The 14036-nt window shown below is 39.5% G+C and overlaps 1 protein-coding gene across 1 annotated transcript in view; it reads left to right on the top strand.

The window, feature by feature from the left end:
* KIAA0825 (KIAA0825 ortholog) overlaps nucleotides 1-14036 on the top strand; it is a 416094-nt gene that overhangs the window by 23354 nt on the left and 378704 nt on the right. Inside the window, 1 exon segment of the mRNA XM_070465821.1 lies at nucleotides 13262-13408. The gene's annotated coding sequence lies outside the window, so the exon portion shown is untranslated.

The following is a 14036-nucleotide window of genomic DNA, read 5'->3' as shown; positions in this document are numbered from 1 at the left end:
GGTCTGAGCCACAGTCTGCTCCCGGTTGTTTTGCTGACTGTATAGAACTTCTCCATCTTTGGCTGCAAAGGATATGTTCAATATGATCTTGGTATTGACCATCTGGTGATGTCCATGTGTAGAGTCGCCTTTTGTGTTGTTGGAAGAGTGTGTTTGCTATGACCAGTGCGTTCTCTTGACAGAACTGTTAGCCATTGCCCCACTTCATTTTGTACTCCGAGGCCAAACTCTCCTCTTACTCCAGGTATCTCTTGATTTCCTACTTTGGCATTCCAGTCCCCGCTGGTTAAAAGAACATCTTTTTTTGGTGTTAGTTCTACCAGGTCTTGTAGGTGTTCATAGAACTCTTCAACTTCAGCCTCTTCAGCATTACTGGTCGGGGCATAGGTTGGATTATTGTGACACTGAATGGTTTGCCTTGGAAATGAACAGAGATCATTCTGTCGTTTTTGAGATTGCATCCAAGTACTCCATTTCGTACTCTTGTTGACTATCACAACTCCTTTCTTCTAAAGGTTTCTTGCCCACAGTAGTAGATATAATGGTCATCTGAGTTAAATTCACCCATTCCAGTCAATTTTAGTTCGCTGATTCCTAAAATGTCAACGCTCACTCTTGCCATCTCCTGTTTGACCACTTCCAATTTACCTTGATTCATGGACCTAACATTCTAGGTTACTATGCAGTATTGCTCTTTACAGCATCGGACTTTGCTTCTGTCACCAGTCACATCCACAACTGGGTGTTGTTTTTGCTTTGGCTCCGTCTCGTAATTCTTTCTGGAGTTATTTCTCCACTAATCTCCAGTAGCATATTGGACACCTTCTTACCTGGGGAATTCATCTTTCAATGTCCTATTTTCTTGCCTGTTCAAACTGTTCATGGGGTTCTCAAGGCAAGTATACTGAAGTGGTTTGCCATTCCTTACTGCTGCTGCTGCTGCTAAGTCTCTTCAGTCGTGTCCGACTCTATGCGACCCCATAGACGGTAGCCCACCAGGCTCCACCATCCCTGGGATTCTCCAGGCAGGAACACTGGAGTGGGCTGCCATTTCCTTCTCCAATGCATGAAAGTGAAAAGGGAAAGTGAAGTCGCTCGGTCGTGTCCAACTCTTCGCGACCCCATGGACTGCAGCCTACCAGGCTCCTCCGTCCATGGGATTTTCCAGGCAAGAGTACTGGAGCGGGGTGCCATTGCCTTCTCCTTTCCCTTCTGCAGTGGGCCACATTTTGTCATAACTCTCCACTGTGAGCCGTCCATCTTGGGTGGCCCTACACGGCATGGCTCATAGTTTCAGAGTTAGACAAGGCTGTGGTCCATGTGATCAGATTGGTTAGTTTTCTGTGATTGTGGTTTTCAGTCTGCCTGCCCCCTGATGGAGAAAGATAAGAGGCTTATGGAAGCTTCCTGATGGGAGAGACTGACTGAGAGGGAAACTGGGTCTTGTTCTGATTGGCGAGGCCATGCTCAGTAAGTCTTTAGTGCAACTTTCTGTTGATGGGTGGAGCTCTGTTCCCTCCCTGTTATTTACCTGGTGCCAAACTAAGGTGGAGGTAATGAAAATCATGGGGACCTCCTTCTAACGGGCCCATGCATGCACTGCTGCATGCAATGCGCCTAATCCTGCAGCAGGCCACCTGTGACCCACGCCTCTGCCGGAGACTCCTAGACACTCATGGGCAAGTCTGGGTAAGTCTCTTTTGGGTTACTGCTCCTTTCTGCTGGGTCCTGATGCTCACAAGGTTTTGTTTGTGCCTTCCAAGAGTCTGTTTCCCCAGTCCTGTGTAAATTCTGGTGGCTCTGTGGTGGGGTTAATGGTGACCTCCTCCAAGAGGGCTTATGCCATACCCAGGTCTGCTGCACCCAGAACCCCTGCCCCTGCCCACTGCCTACCCGTACCTCGTCAGGAGACACTCAGACACAGTTCTGGCTCGGTCTCTGTGGGGTCTCTGGGTCCTCTGGGTTCACACAAGGTTTGTTTGAGCTCTCTAGCATCTCTCAGGGGAATGGTGCTTAGCCATGGTGTAAAGTACTTTTATATGTTAATAGATTCGATTTGTTAATATTTTGCCAAGTATTTTAGTCTATATATTCATATGGGATGTTGGTCTATAGTTTTTATTCTTGAAGTGATTTTGTCTGGTTTTAGTATCAAGGTAATGCTGGCCTTAGAGCATAAGTTGCGAAGTGCTCCCTCCTCTTCTGTTTTTGGGAGGATTTGTGAAGTGTATGAAAGTCAGTCAGTCATGTCCAACTCTTTGTGATCCCTTGGACTGTAACCTGCCAGGCTCCTCTGACCATGGACTTCTCCAGGCCAGAATACTGGAGTGGGTAGCCGTTGCCTTCTCCGGGGGAATCTTCCCAACCCAGGAATTGAACTGGAGTCTCCTGCGTTGAAGGCAGGTTCTTTACCAGCTGAGCTCCCAGGGAATATTAATTTTTGGTAGATTCACCAGTTAAACCATCTGATGTGTGCTTAGCTTTGTGTGAAAGTATTTTGATTGTTAATTTGATCTGCTTTCTTCCTATAGGTCTTTTCATATTTTTTAGTCTCCAGTCCTTTTAGAGTGTCATGTCTTTTTAGGATTTGTCTATTTCATCTAGGTTATAAAATTTGACAATGAACACTGTTTATTGTATCCCCTTATAATCTCTTTATTTCTGTAAGTTTAGCAATAATGTTCCTCCTTTCATTCCTGATATTAGTAATTTCAATCTCACCTCTCTTTTCTGTGTGTGTGTTTGTACAGTATGTGAGTGTTTGTATGTGTGTGTCTAGCTAATGCTTCATCAGTTCTGTTCATTTTTTCAAATAGTCTTTAGTTTCCTTGATTTTCTCTATTTTTTCCTGTTCTCTTTTTATTTATTTCTAATCTAACTGCTGTTATTTTCTTCCTTCTGCTTGCTTTAGGTTTAGCTTGCTCTCCTTTTTCTAGTTTCTTACAGTTGAAGGTTATGATATTGATTTTAGATCTTTCTTCTTTAATATAATTATTTAGTCTGCAGTTTCATTTTCTGCTGATGTGTTTGTTTGGCTTTGTTTTTAGGGTAATACTGTCATCATAGAATGAGAAAGGTTTCTTTCCTCTGTTTTTTAAACAAGCTTGTGAAATGTTTGGATTATTTTATTTTTATTATTTCATAGAATTCACCAGTAAAGACCTTTGGTCTTTGCTTTTCCTTGTGGGAAGATTTTGAGTTACTGATTGAATCTCTTTACTGTTTTAGATCTGCTCAATTTTTACATTTCTTCTTAGTTTGGTTTTGGTCACTTATATCTTTTTAAAAATGTGTCCATTTCATCTGTGTGTCTACTTTTTCGGCATAAAGTTGTTCACTGTGTTGTATTACAATCTTTTCTGTTTCTGTATGACCAGCAGTGCTGTCTTTTTCATTCATTACTTTGGTGATTTGTGCTCTTTTTCTTTTTTTTCTTGCTCAGTCTAGCTAAGTATTTGCAGTTTTGTTAACATTTTCAAAAATCAATTTTGACTTTTGTTGGCTACTGCTTTTCTCTTTTCTGTATCGTTTATTTCTGCTGTAATCTTTTATGTTGCCCTTCTCCTTACTTTGCATGTGGTTTGCTCTTCTTTTTCTAGTGTCCTAAGACTGAATCTTTTTATTTTTTGACTGCACCGAATCTTCATTGTGTTATGCAGGTGCTTTAGTTGCAGCATGTGGGATCTAGTTCCCTGATCAAGGATCGAACCTGGGCCCCCCTGCATTTGGAGTGCAGAGTCGTAGCCACTGGATCACCAGGAAGTCCCCTGAGACTGAATCTGAAGCTGCTTGGTTGAGACCTTTCTTCGTGTTTATTTATTTGTTTACTTTCGGCTGTGGAGGGTCTTGGATGCTGTGCGTAGGTCTTCTTTAATTGTGGCGAGTGGGGGCCCGTGCAGGCTTCTCATTACGGTGGCTTCTTTTGTTGCAGAGCGCAGGCTCTAGGGCATGAAGGGTTCAGTAGTTGCAGCTTGCAGCCTTCGTTGCCCTTTGACATGTGGAATCTTCTTAGACCAGGAATCAGACCCATGTCCCCTGCATTGGCGGGTAGATGTTAACCATTTTACCACCAGGAAAGTTCCTTTTTTTGATGTGTGTTTAAAGCTATAGATTTCCTTCTACAGCTTTTTGTGTGTCTCATAAAATGTGACACATTGTGTTTTCACTATCACTTAATAAACAATACTTTCTGAGATCTTCTGTGATTCCTTTTTGACTTGTTATTTAAGTGTTCTTTAATTTTCAAATATTAGGAATTTTCTAAGATTTTTTTAATGCTATTGATTTCTGATTTAATTCTGTTGTACTTTTATTTTATTTTATTTTATTTCCATTTATTTTTATTAGTTGGAGGCTAATTACTTTACATCATTACAGTAGTTTTTGTCATACATTGAAATGAATCAGCCATGGATTTACATGTATTCCCCATCCCGGTCCCCCCTCCCACCTCCCTCTCCACCCAATCCCTCTGCGTCTTCCCAGTGCACCAGGCCCGAGCACTTGTCTCATGCACCCAACCTGGGCTGGTGATCTGTTTCACCCTAGATAATATACATGTTTCAATGCTGTTCTCTTGAAACATCCCACCCTCACCTTCTCCCGGAGTCCACAAGTCTGTTCTATACATCTGAGTCTCTTTTTCTGTTTTACATATAGGGTTATCGTTACCATCTTTATAAATTCCATATATATGTGTTAGTATACTGTAACAGTCTTTATCTTTCTGGCTTACTTCGCTCTGTATAATGGGCTCCAGTTTCATCCATCTCATTAGAACTGATTCAAATGAATTCTTTTTAATGGCTGAGTAATATTCCATGGTGTATATGTACCACAGCTTCCTCATCCATTCGTCTGCTGATGGGCATCTGGGTTGCTTCCATGTCCTGGCTATTATAAACAGTGCTGCGATGAACATTGGGGTGCACGTGTCTCTTTCAGATCTGGTTTCCTTGGTGTGTATGCCCAGAAGTGGGATTGCTGGGTCATATGGCAGTTCTATTTCCAGCTTTTTAAGAAATCTCCACACTATTTAAAACATACCTTTTATGATCTTATAACTTTTAAATTTATTGGCACTTGTTTTTGACCTGGAATATGATCTATTTTTGAAAAAAAAAAATTTGACTTTTGGAAAAAATTGTGTATTCTGCTGTCATTGAGTGGAGTGGTCTATATGTAGGAATTAGATTGCATAGATTGATAGCATTCAGATCTTTGTACTTTGGCTGATTTTCTTTTTAATTCCATCAATTATTGAGTGCAGGGGATGTAAGTATATAATTATAATTCTCAAATAGTCTCAAATTTCTTTTCAATTCTCTCATTTTTTGCTCCATTGATTTTGAGGTGCTGTTTTAGTTGCATGCGTGCTAAGTCACTTGAGTTGTGTCTGATTCTTTGCAACCCTATGCCTTCCAGGCTCCTCTGTCCATGGGATTTTCCCGCAAGAATACTGGAGTGGATTGCCATGCTCTCCTCCAGGGGATCTTCCCCACCCAGGGATTGAATCCACGGCTCCTGTGGCTCCTGCATTGCAGACTGATTCTTTACTGCTGAGCCAGCAGGAAAGCCCTTTAGGTGCATATATACTTGTGACTATAGTATCTTTCTAATGTATTGACCCTTTTCTATCCATTTTTCTCAAACACTATTTCTTGAAGCTTATTTTGTCTAATTTTAGTAATTCCAACTCATGTTTACTGTTTCCATGGCTTATCTTTTCCATCTCTTAACTTTTATTTATTTATTGTCTTTGAGTGAAAAATATGTGTTATAGATGATACATGGTCGCATCTTCCTTTTTTATGTAGTCTAACAGTTTCTGCCTTTTAATGGAGGTGTTTAGACCTTTTATATTTAGTGTACTTGTGGATGTGATCAGTTTACATTTTCCATCTTACTTTGTTTTATGTAACTCGTCTTTCTTATTTCTTTCCTCTACCTTGGTTGCCTTCTTTTATATTAGATTCATGTTTTTAATATAGTCACATTTTAATTTCTAGTGAAACTTTACCTTTTAAAAGGTTATTTTCTTAATGTTTGCACTAGAGAATATAATCTATATCTTAATTTACCTGAACAAACCTAAGCAGTTAGTATCAACTAAATTTTCATAAAAGAGAGAAATTTTGTTGCAGCATAGTTTTATTCCTATTTCCCGTTTCTATTATTTTCATGTGTATTACATCGCTATGTGTTTTAAAATAAACAATACATTATTATAGTTATTGCTTTATGCAAGTTATGTCTTTTAAAGAGTTCAGTTAAAAGAAATGAGGTAACATTTTAGAGAGTCTTTATATTAGCCCACATTTTTCCATTTCTGGAACTCTGTTTATTACTCTGGATTTAGGTTACCATCTGATGTCAATTCCTTTCAGCTTGAAGGATTTCCCTTAATATTTTCTTAGACAGCTCTGTTAGCACCACATTTTCAATCTTTATTTTATCTTCAGTTTTAAAGTGATGGCTCTATTTTGCCTTCAATTTAAAGGTAATTATTCTCAATATAGTATACTTAGTGGACAGTTTTTTCTTTTAGCATTTTAAATTTCTCATTTCACTGACTTCTGGTCTCCATTGTTTCATTGATGCTCACATATATGTGAGCATTTACTTTTCTCTTGCTGCTTTTAAGATTTTCTGTTTGTCTTTGTCCGTCAATGGTTTGATTACGTCTGAATATCCATCTCTTTACATTTGTCCTGCATGGGATCTATTGAGCTTTTGACGAGTACATGAATTTTTTTTACAGATTTGGTATATTTTTTATCCTTTATTTCTTCATATATATTTTTTCTATCCTTTTTTCTGTCTCCATTGTTTTCTGAGATACTCATTACATGCTTTTTGATACAGGTATGATTATCCAAAATGTCTGAGTCTTTGCTCATTCTTTAAGAACTATTTTTTCTCTTTGTTCTTCAGATTATATTATTTATATGCATCTATTTTAAGTTTATATTGGAATGTGAAGTCAAGTCGGCATTAGGAAGCATCACTATGAACAAAGTTAGTGAAAGTGATGGAGTTCTAACTGAGCTATTTCAAATCCTAAATGATGATGCTATGAAAGTGCTGCACTCAATATGCCAGCAAATTTGGAAAACTCATCCATGGCCATTGGACTGGAAAAGGTCAGTTTTCATTCCATTCTCAAAGAAAGGCAATGCCAAAGAATGTTCAAACTGCTGCACAATTGCAGTCATCTCACACGCTAGCAAAGTTATGCTCAAAATTCTCCAAGCCAGACTTCAACAGTACGTGAACTGTGAACTTCCAGATGTTCAAGTTGGATTTAGAAAAGGCAGAGGAACCAGAGATCAAACTGCCAACATCCTTTGGATCATGGAAAAAGCCAGAGAGTTCCAGAAAAACATGTACTTCTACTTTATTTACTACACCAAAGCCTTTGACTGTGTGGATCACCACAAACTATGTTAAATTCTTAAAGAGGTGGGAATACCAGACCATCTGACCTGCCTCCTGAGAAATCTGTATGCTGGTCAAAAGGCAACAGTTAGAGCTGGACATGGAACAACAGACTGGTTCCAAAGCAGGAAAGGAGTACGTTAAGACTGTATATTGTCACCCTGCTTATTTAACTTATATGCAGAGTACATCATGAGAAATGCTTGACTGGATGAAGCACAAGCTGGAATCAAGATTGCCTGGAGAAACATCAATAACCTCAGATACAGAGATGATACCATCCTTATGACAGAAAGCGAAGAAGATCTAAAGAGCCTCTTGATGAAAGTGAAAGAGGAGAGCGAAAAAGTTGGCTTAAACTCAACATTCAAAAAACGAAGATCATGGGATCCAGTCCCATCACTTGGTAAATAGATGGGGAAACAATGGAAACAGTGAGAGACTTTATTTTCTTGGGCTCCAGAATCACTGCAGATGGTGACTGCAGCCATGAAGTTAAAAGACTCTGGCTCCTTAGAAGAAAAGCTATGACCAACCTAGACAGCATATTAAAAAGCAGAGACATTACTTTGCTATCAAAGGCCTCTCTGGTCAAAGCTATGGTTTTTCCAGTAGTCACGTATGGATGTGAGAGTTTGACCATAAAGAAAGCTGAGTGCTGAAGAATTGATGCTTTTGGACTGTGGTGTTGGAGAAAACTCTTGAGAGTCCCTTGGACTGCATGGCGATACAACCAGTCCATCCTAAAGGAAATCAGTCCTGCGTGTTCTTTGGAAGGACTGAAGCTGAAGCTGAAATTCCAATACTTTGGCCACCTGATGTGAAGAACTGACTTGCTGGGAAAGATTGAGGTTAGGAGAAGTAGACAACAGAGGATGAGTTGGTTGGACGGCATCACCAACTCTATGGACATGAGTTTGAGCAGGCTCCAGGAGTTGGTGATGGACAGGGAGGCCTGGCGTGCTGTGGTGCTGTGGTCCATGGGGTCACAAAGAGTCAGACACAACTGAACAACTGGCTGAACTGATTTTAAATTCCCTGGTCTTCCTTGGTAGCTCAGCTGCTAATGAATCTGCCTGAAATTCAGGAGACCCAGGTTCGATTCCTAGGCCAGGAAGATCCCCTGGTGAAGGGATAGACTCCCCACTCCAGTATTCTTGGGCTTCCCTGGTGGCTCAGAAAATGAAGAATCCTCCTGCTGTACAGGTGACCTGGGTTTGGTCCCTGTATTCAGATGATCCCCCGCAGGAGGGTATGTCAACCCACTCCAGTATTCTTGCCTAGAGAGTCCCCATGGACAGAGGAGCCTGGCAGGCTACAGCCCATTTGCTCACAGAGTTGGATATGACTGAGTGACTAAGCGCAGCACTCTTAAATTCATTAATTCTTCAGGTCATCTTGAATGTGTTGTCAGGTTCGTAAAGTGAATTTTCATTTAATATACTTTTCAAGTCTAAAATGTCCATTTAGTTGTTTTCCAACATTTTTTCTCATTATTGAGAATCTCTTTTTTTTAAATTCATCATTGCCTTACTTTCGTTTTATTTTTTAAGTATGGTCACCTTTGGTTCATTGAATGTATTTATAATTCTGTTTTAAAGACTGTGTTTAAATTCAATATCTAGAGATACCCAGTTTTTATTGGCCACTTTTTCCCTCCTTGTATATTTCATACTATCTTGTTGGAAAGTAGATATTTTAGATCATATACTGTGGCAACTCTGGATTCTGATTTTTTTTTTCTCCCTATTACTGCTTTATTTGCTTGTGTTCTTTTTTAGTAATTTACCTAAATTAAATCAGTGACATCTGTTTCCCTTGTGACAGGTAGCCACTTATGTACTTTTTCTTTATTTCTTTTTGAGATTCTTGTTATTAGTTTTACATTTGGTTTCCTGGGACTTGCCTCTCTCTCTCTCTCTGTGAAGCTCGATAAGCTAATGCTCAGACAGTGAATGTGCCTAAACACTTCAAGTCAGTAAGTTATCTGTCATCTGCTCATGAATCTCTGTATTGATAGAGGAATACATTTAAAATTTATATTTTTTTTATATTGTTTTCTCCTGAACTCTTTCACATTTTCTCTGTGCTGTGATTGTTCAGCCTCAGCAATGTGTGGGTAGTTTTGTTCCTCTCAGGCCTCCGTTGGACATCCTCTTAGCCATAGCCAAGAATGCGCCTGCCCCAAGAGTGAACATAACTTGGATCAATAGAGCTGTTGCTTCTCTGTTCTTGCTCCCTCTTGTAAGGCCATCACTTCCAGTGAAACGCTGCAGAAGGCTGGCATCACCCCCCACTCGAGTTCCCCCAAGCCCCCTTTGACCACTGCAGAGTTGTTTCTGGTTCTGGTCATCTTGCCCACTCCGGAAGAACCTCTGTACTCGCTGAATGTGGTTGACATCGATAAGAGCACCTCTGGGCTAGACTGCCACAGGGTCCTAGTTTCTTACCTAAAAATGAATAGTTTTTCAAATATCAATACTTCTCAAATTATTATCTTCCTTTGGTCTATTTATCGGTGCCTGGGTGACTAAAATGGTTGTATTTGTCAATTTTGTCTAGCTCTATAGTTTGACTTATCTCCATATTCTTTTGGGGCAAATTTTTGTTTTATGTTAGTTTCAGATGTGAACACAAAGCAAAACGCTTTTCTTCAAATGCCCGATGGTCCTTGGCTATGCATTCATATTACAAAGAAGCAAGTCAAAAAGCTGCCTAGAAACTGCATTTGGATGGCACCGATTTGATGGTACAGTTTGCTTTAGAGTGCTGCTGCTGCTGCTGCGTCACTTCAGTCGTGTCTGACTCTGTGCGACACCATAGACGGCAGCCCACCAGGCTCCCCCGTCCCTGGGATTCTTGAGGCCAGAACACTGGAGTGGGTTGCCATTTCCTTCTCCAATGCATGAGAGTGAAAAGTGAAAGGGAAGTCGCTCAGTCGTGTCCGACTCTTTGCGACCCCATGACCTGCAGCCTACCAGGCTCCTCCGTCCATGGGATTTTCCAGGCAACAGTACTGGAAAAGAGAGGGGTGCCATTGTCTTCTCCATGCTTTAGAGTGAGTAGGTGGGTAACCATGATTATGCTGGAAGTCTGCTGAAGCCAGAACGAGGCAGACCTTTCTTTGGGGGCACTCCTACTACCTTCCCTGGTACTCTGTTTTATATATAGTAGTGTGTGTATGTTAATCCCAAACTCCTAATTTATTCCTCCCCCACCTCGACCTTTCCCCTTTGGGAGCTGTAAATTTGTTTTCAAATTCTGTGAGTCTGTTTCTGTTTTTGTGCATAAGTTCACTTGTAGCATTTTTTTAGATTCCACATGTAAGTGATATGATTATTTTTATTTGACAATATCATAATCTCTAGGTCCATCTATGTTGCTGCAAATGGCATTATTTCATTCTTTTTATGGCTGAGTAATATTCCATTGTATATACGCACCACATTTTCTTGGGTCCTGCTCTCCTCTGTTCTTTTCAGGATTTTCTGTGTCTTCAGTCACTCAGTCGTTTCCGACCCTTTGTGACCCCATGGGCTGCAGCACGCCAAGCTTCCCTGTCCTTCACAATATTCTGGAGTTTGCTCAGACTCATGTCCATTGAATCAGTGATACCATTGTGCATTGCCATATTTCTTCATAGTTGTTTTTTTAGTGGATTATGAACCCATTTTTAGAGAACGGTTTTGGTTTTTTTTTTAACTGTAGTGGTTATTATTTTAGTTACTGCCTCTTTTTATTTCTTTACCTGATTCTGTATCCCACATTTACCTTTGGGTTTACATTTTCTTTTACCTATGTACATTTACATTTTATCAGGTAAGCAATATTACCAAAGTTGACAGTTTGTAGAAAAGTAAATCTTCATTTTTTTCCCTTGATCAAGCTGTTGAAAGGACAATTCACTCTGCAGGCTGACATTGTCATCAAGAAAGCAATTTCAGTTATTTATTGTTTTCCATGAAATCTTGTGATTTCAGATATGGAGTGTAGGTAATATGTTGTATCTCTGTGATGGCTCCCTAGAGTTGGCATCTCCCCTTAGTTCCTAAGCCAAACTGAACCATGTCTGTCGTTATAATTCCTCTATTTTCTCTTTTGCTCAAATTTAGTTCCTAGACTGGCCAAGTTGCCCAGGAGGGTTTTTGTCTGTTTCTGATGACGTATTAGCTGGATATCAGCTTGGATAATAGATGTTAGTAACATTTAAGCACTTGTATTTCAGATACCAGGGAAAGGCAAGAAGCATGAGAACAATCAATAAATATGAGAGAAACGTCTGGAACCTTCTTCGTAATTAGTTTTATAGTTGACCTTGGGCTTCCCTGGTGGTTCAGATGGTAAAGCGTCTGTCTGCAGTGCTGGAGACCCGGGTTCGATCCCTGGGTCGGGAAGATCCCCTGGAGAAGGAAATGGTGACCCGCTCCAGTATTCTTGCCTGGAAAATCCCATGGACAGAGGAGCCTGGTAGGCTACAGTCCATGGGGTCGCAAAGAGTTGGATATGACTGAGCAACTTTACTTCAAGCTTAATGAAGAGATCATTTTGGCTGATCACAAATCATCAAATAGCTTTTTCTGTTAAATAATATACTTATTGTTTGACTTTTCCTTTTAAGAAGGCAAGATAAATAAGTATAGATTTTGGAATGTTCATGATATCAAGCTACGGTAAAACATAATAAGAGTTTTACAAATATCCTGGGTAAACATACCAATGTACAAAATTACACAAATATAAACATATATAAACAAAACATAAAAAAGCCCTTGTGAAGAGATATTATTTATACTAACACTCAAAATATTATGTTCCTGGGGATACATCTAACATAGCAAGAGATGTGCAAAACTCCTGTGAGGAAACTCGTAAAGCATTATTTTGTACAGTAGGACCTCAATAAATGGAATAATATGTAATACACATGGCTTTGGGAAACAAGATTTTATAGGTGCCCAATTTGATCAATTCAGTCAAACTTACGTGTATTTTTGAGGGGAGGAGAGAATACTCGACAAACGATTTTAAAATTATATAGAGAGACAGAGGGCCAAAAAACAAGAATAACTGCAGTGTATTTTGGTGCAGGCAAAGTCAGATAGATTGGTGGAACCTCACTAGTAAATGTTTAGACTACAGACTCACCTCTATAGTGACTTTATGTGGGAGGTTATTAGAAACACAGAATCTCAGGTCCTGACCCCAGATCAACTGAGAGTCAGAATCTACTTTATCAAGATAACCTAGAAGAGTGGGGAAATGATTTTTTTTTTAATTTTAATTTTAAAATTTATTTTGTAGTATTTTGGCCTCACTATGTGGCATGTGAAATCTTAGTGCCCTGACCAGGAATCAAACCCAAGCCCCCTATATTGGAAACTTGGAATCTTAACCAGTGGAACTCCAGGGATGTCCCAAATATGGTTTTAAGAAACAGTTCTGTGGCAACTGGTAATTAAAAAAGAAAGCTGTAATTGTATTGAAAGGTATTGCTTGATTCATATGGTGCAGCCATCCCTTACTGTCTATGATCTACGTTTTATTTAGGAACATTTGAAAACTCAATGATAATAAAAGGGATACTTTGTGCATATTTTTAAGGTGCATCTGTTATCCATGTGCCAATAATCTAGGAGTCACCTTGTTAATAAGCTTTTTTAAGGTGCCCCAACTTCAGGATGTCTTTATGTGTTTCTAGCATCTCTTGGGTCAAGTCTGTATATCCTACCATAATGCTAGTATTGTCACTGCCAATGTAGATCACTAACGCTGTGACTGTGCCTCCTCCATGTGGGTGATAAAGCTATATCTAATTATTTTATAGGTGTGCTTTGTATATTTTGGAAAAAAGCTGCTGAAGACACTGACGAAAAGGCAGCTCTTCTACTGACACCTCAGAAGGAAATAAGTTACCACCTACGTTAGGATTAGAAGACCAGCTCATTCTTAGAATCTTCTGAAACAAAATTAGGTAAGAAATGCTTTTCATCATACTTTAAATGATTTGTCCTCCATCTTCCCAGTTTGCTTGAAAGCTTCTATAATTCTATTCCTTTGGCCTCTAAGAGAAATGCAGTTAGCATTTTCCTTTAGGAAGGCAGCATGCCAGCCAGCTGTCAGCTTTATGATGTACCTGATCTCCGATGTCAGGGGAAGCACAATTCAATTTTAAAGTAAGTCTTCTGCACAATACTGCAGCAGGGCTGCCAGCATCTCTCTTTATGTTCCTTTCTTTGAAATTCTCCCTGTTCCTCAAACAGTAGAGTTTTATTTTTAAATCCTTTGTGTAAGATGAAACTACCAGTAGCTGACTTTCCTTGTCCTTAGCTAAAAATCAATGAATTGACTGAAATTATCTGTAAATACTTCTGCTACCCTCTCTCATTTCTAGAAAATGAAGTATCACTGCTTGTTTTACTTATGACTTGTCTAAACATGTTGAAAGCATTGACTGTAAGGCCTAACACTCAGACTCTGAAAGAGAGAACTGTGACAAGTTCAGTCAAAAGGGAAGAGAGGAATAATTTATAAAAGGTGCTGCAGATAATGATGCCAGCTAGTTATTTTAAAATGCATCCATCTCACCTTTTAATGAATTA

The sequence above is a fragment of the Odocoileus virginianus genome, chromosome 3, assembly GCF_023699985.2.
Source record: "Odocoileus virginianus isolate 20LAN1187 ecotype Illinois chromosome 3, Ovbor_1.2, whole genome shotgun sequence".
Classification (NCBI taxonomy): Eukaryota; Metazoa; Chordata; class Mammalia; order Artiodactyla; family Cervidae; genus Odocoileus; species Odocoileus virginianus.
Note: the sequence above shows the minus strand (reverse complement) of the source record. Positions and strands in the feature narration are given on the sequence as shown.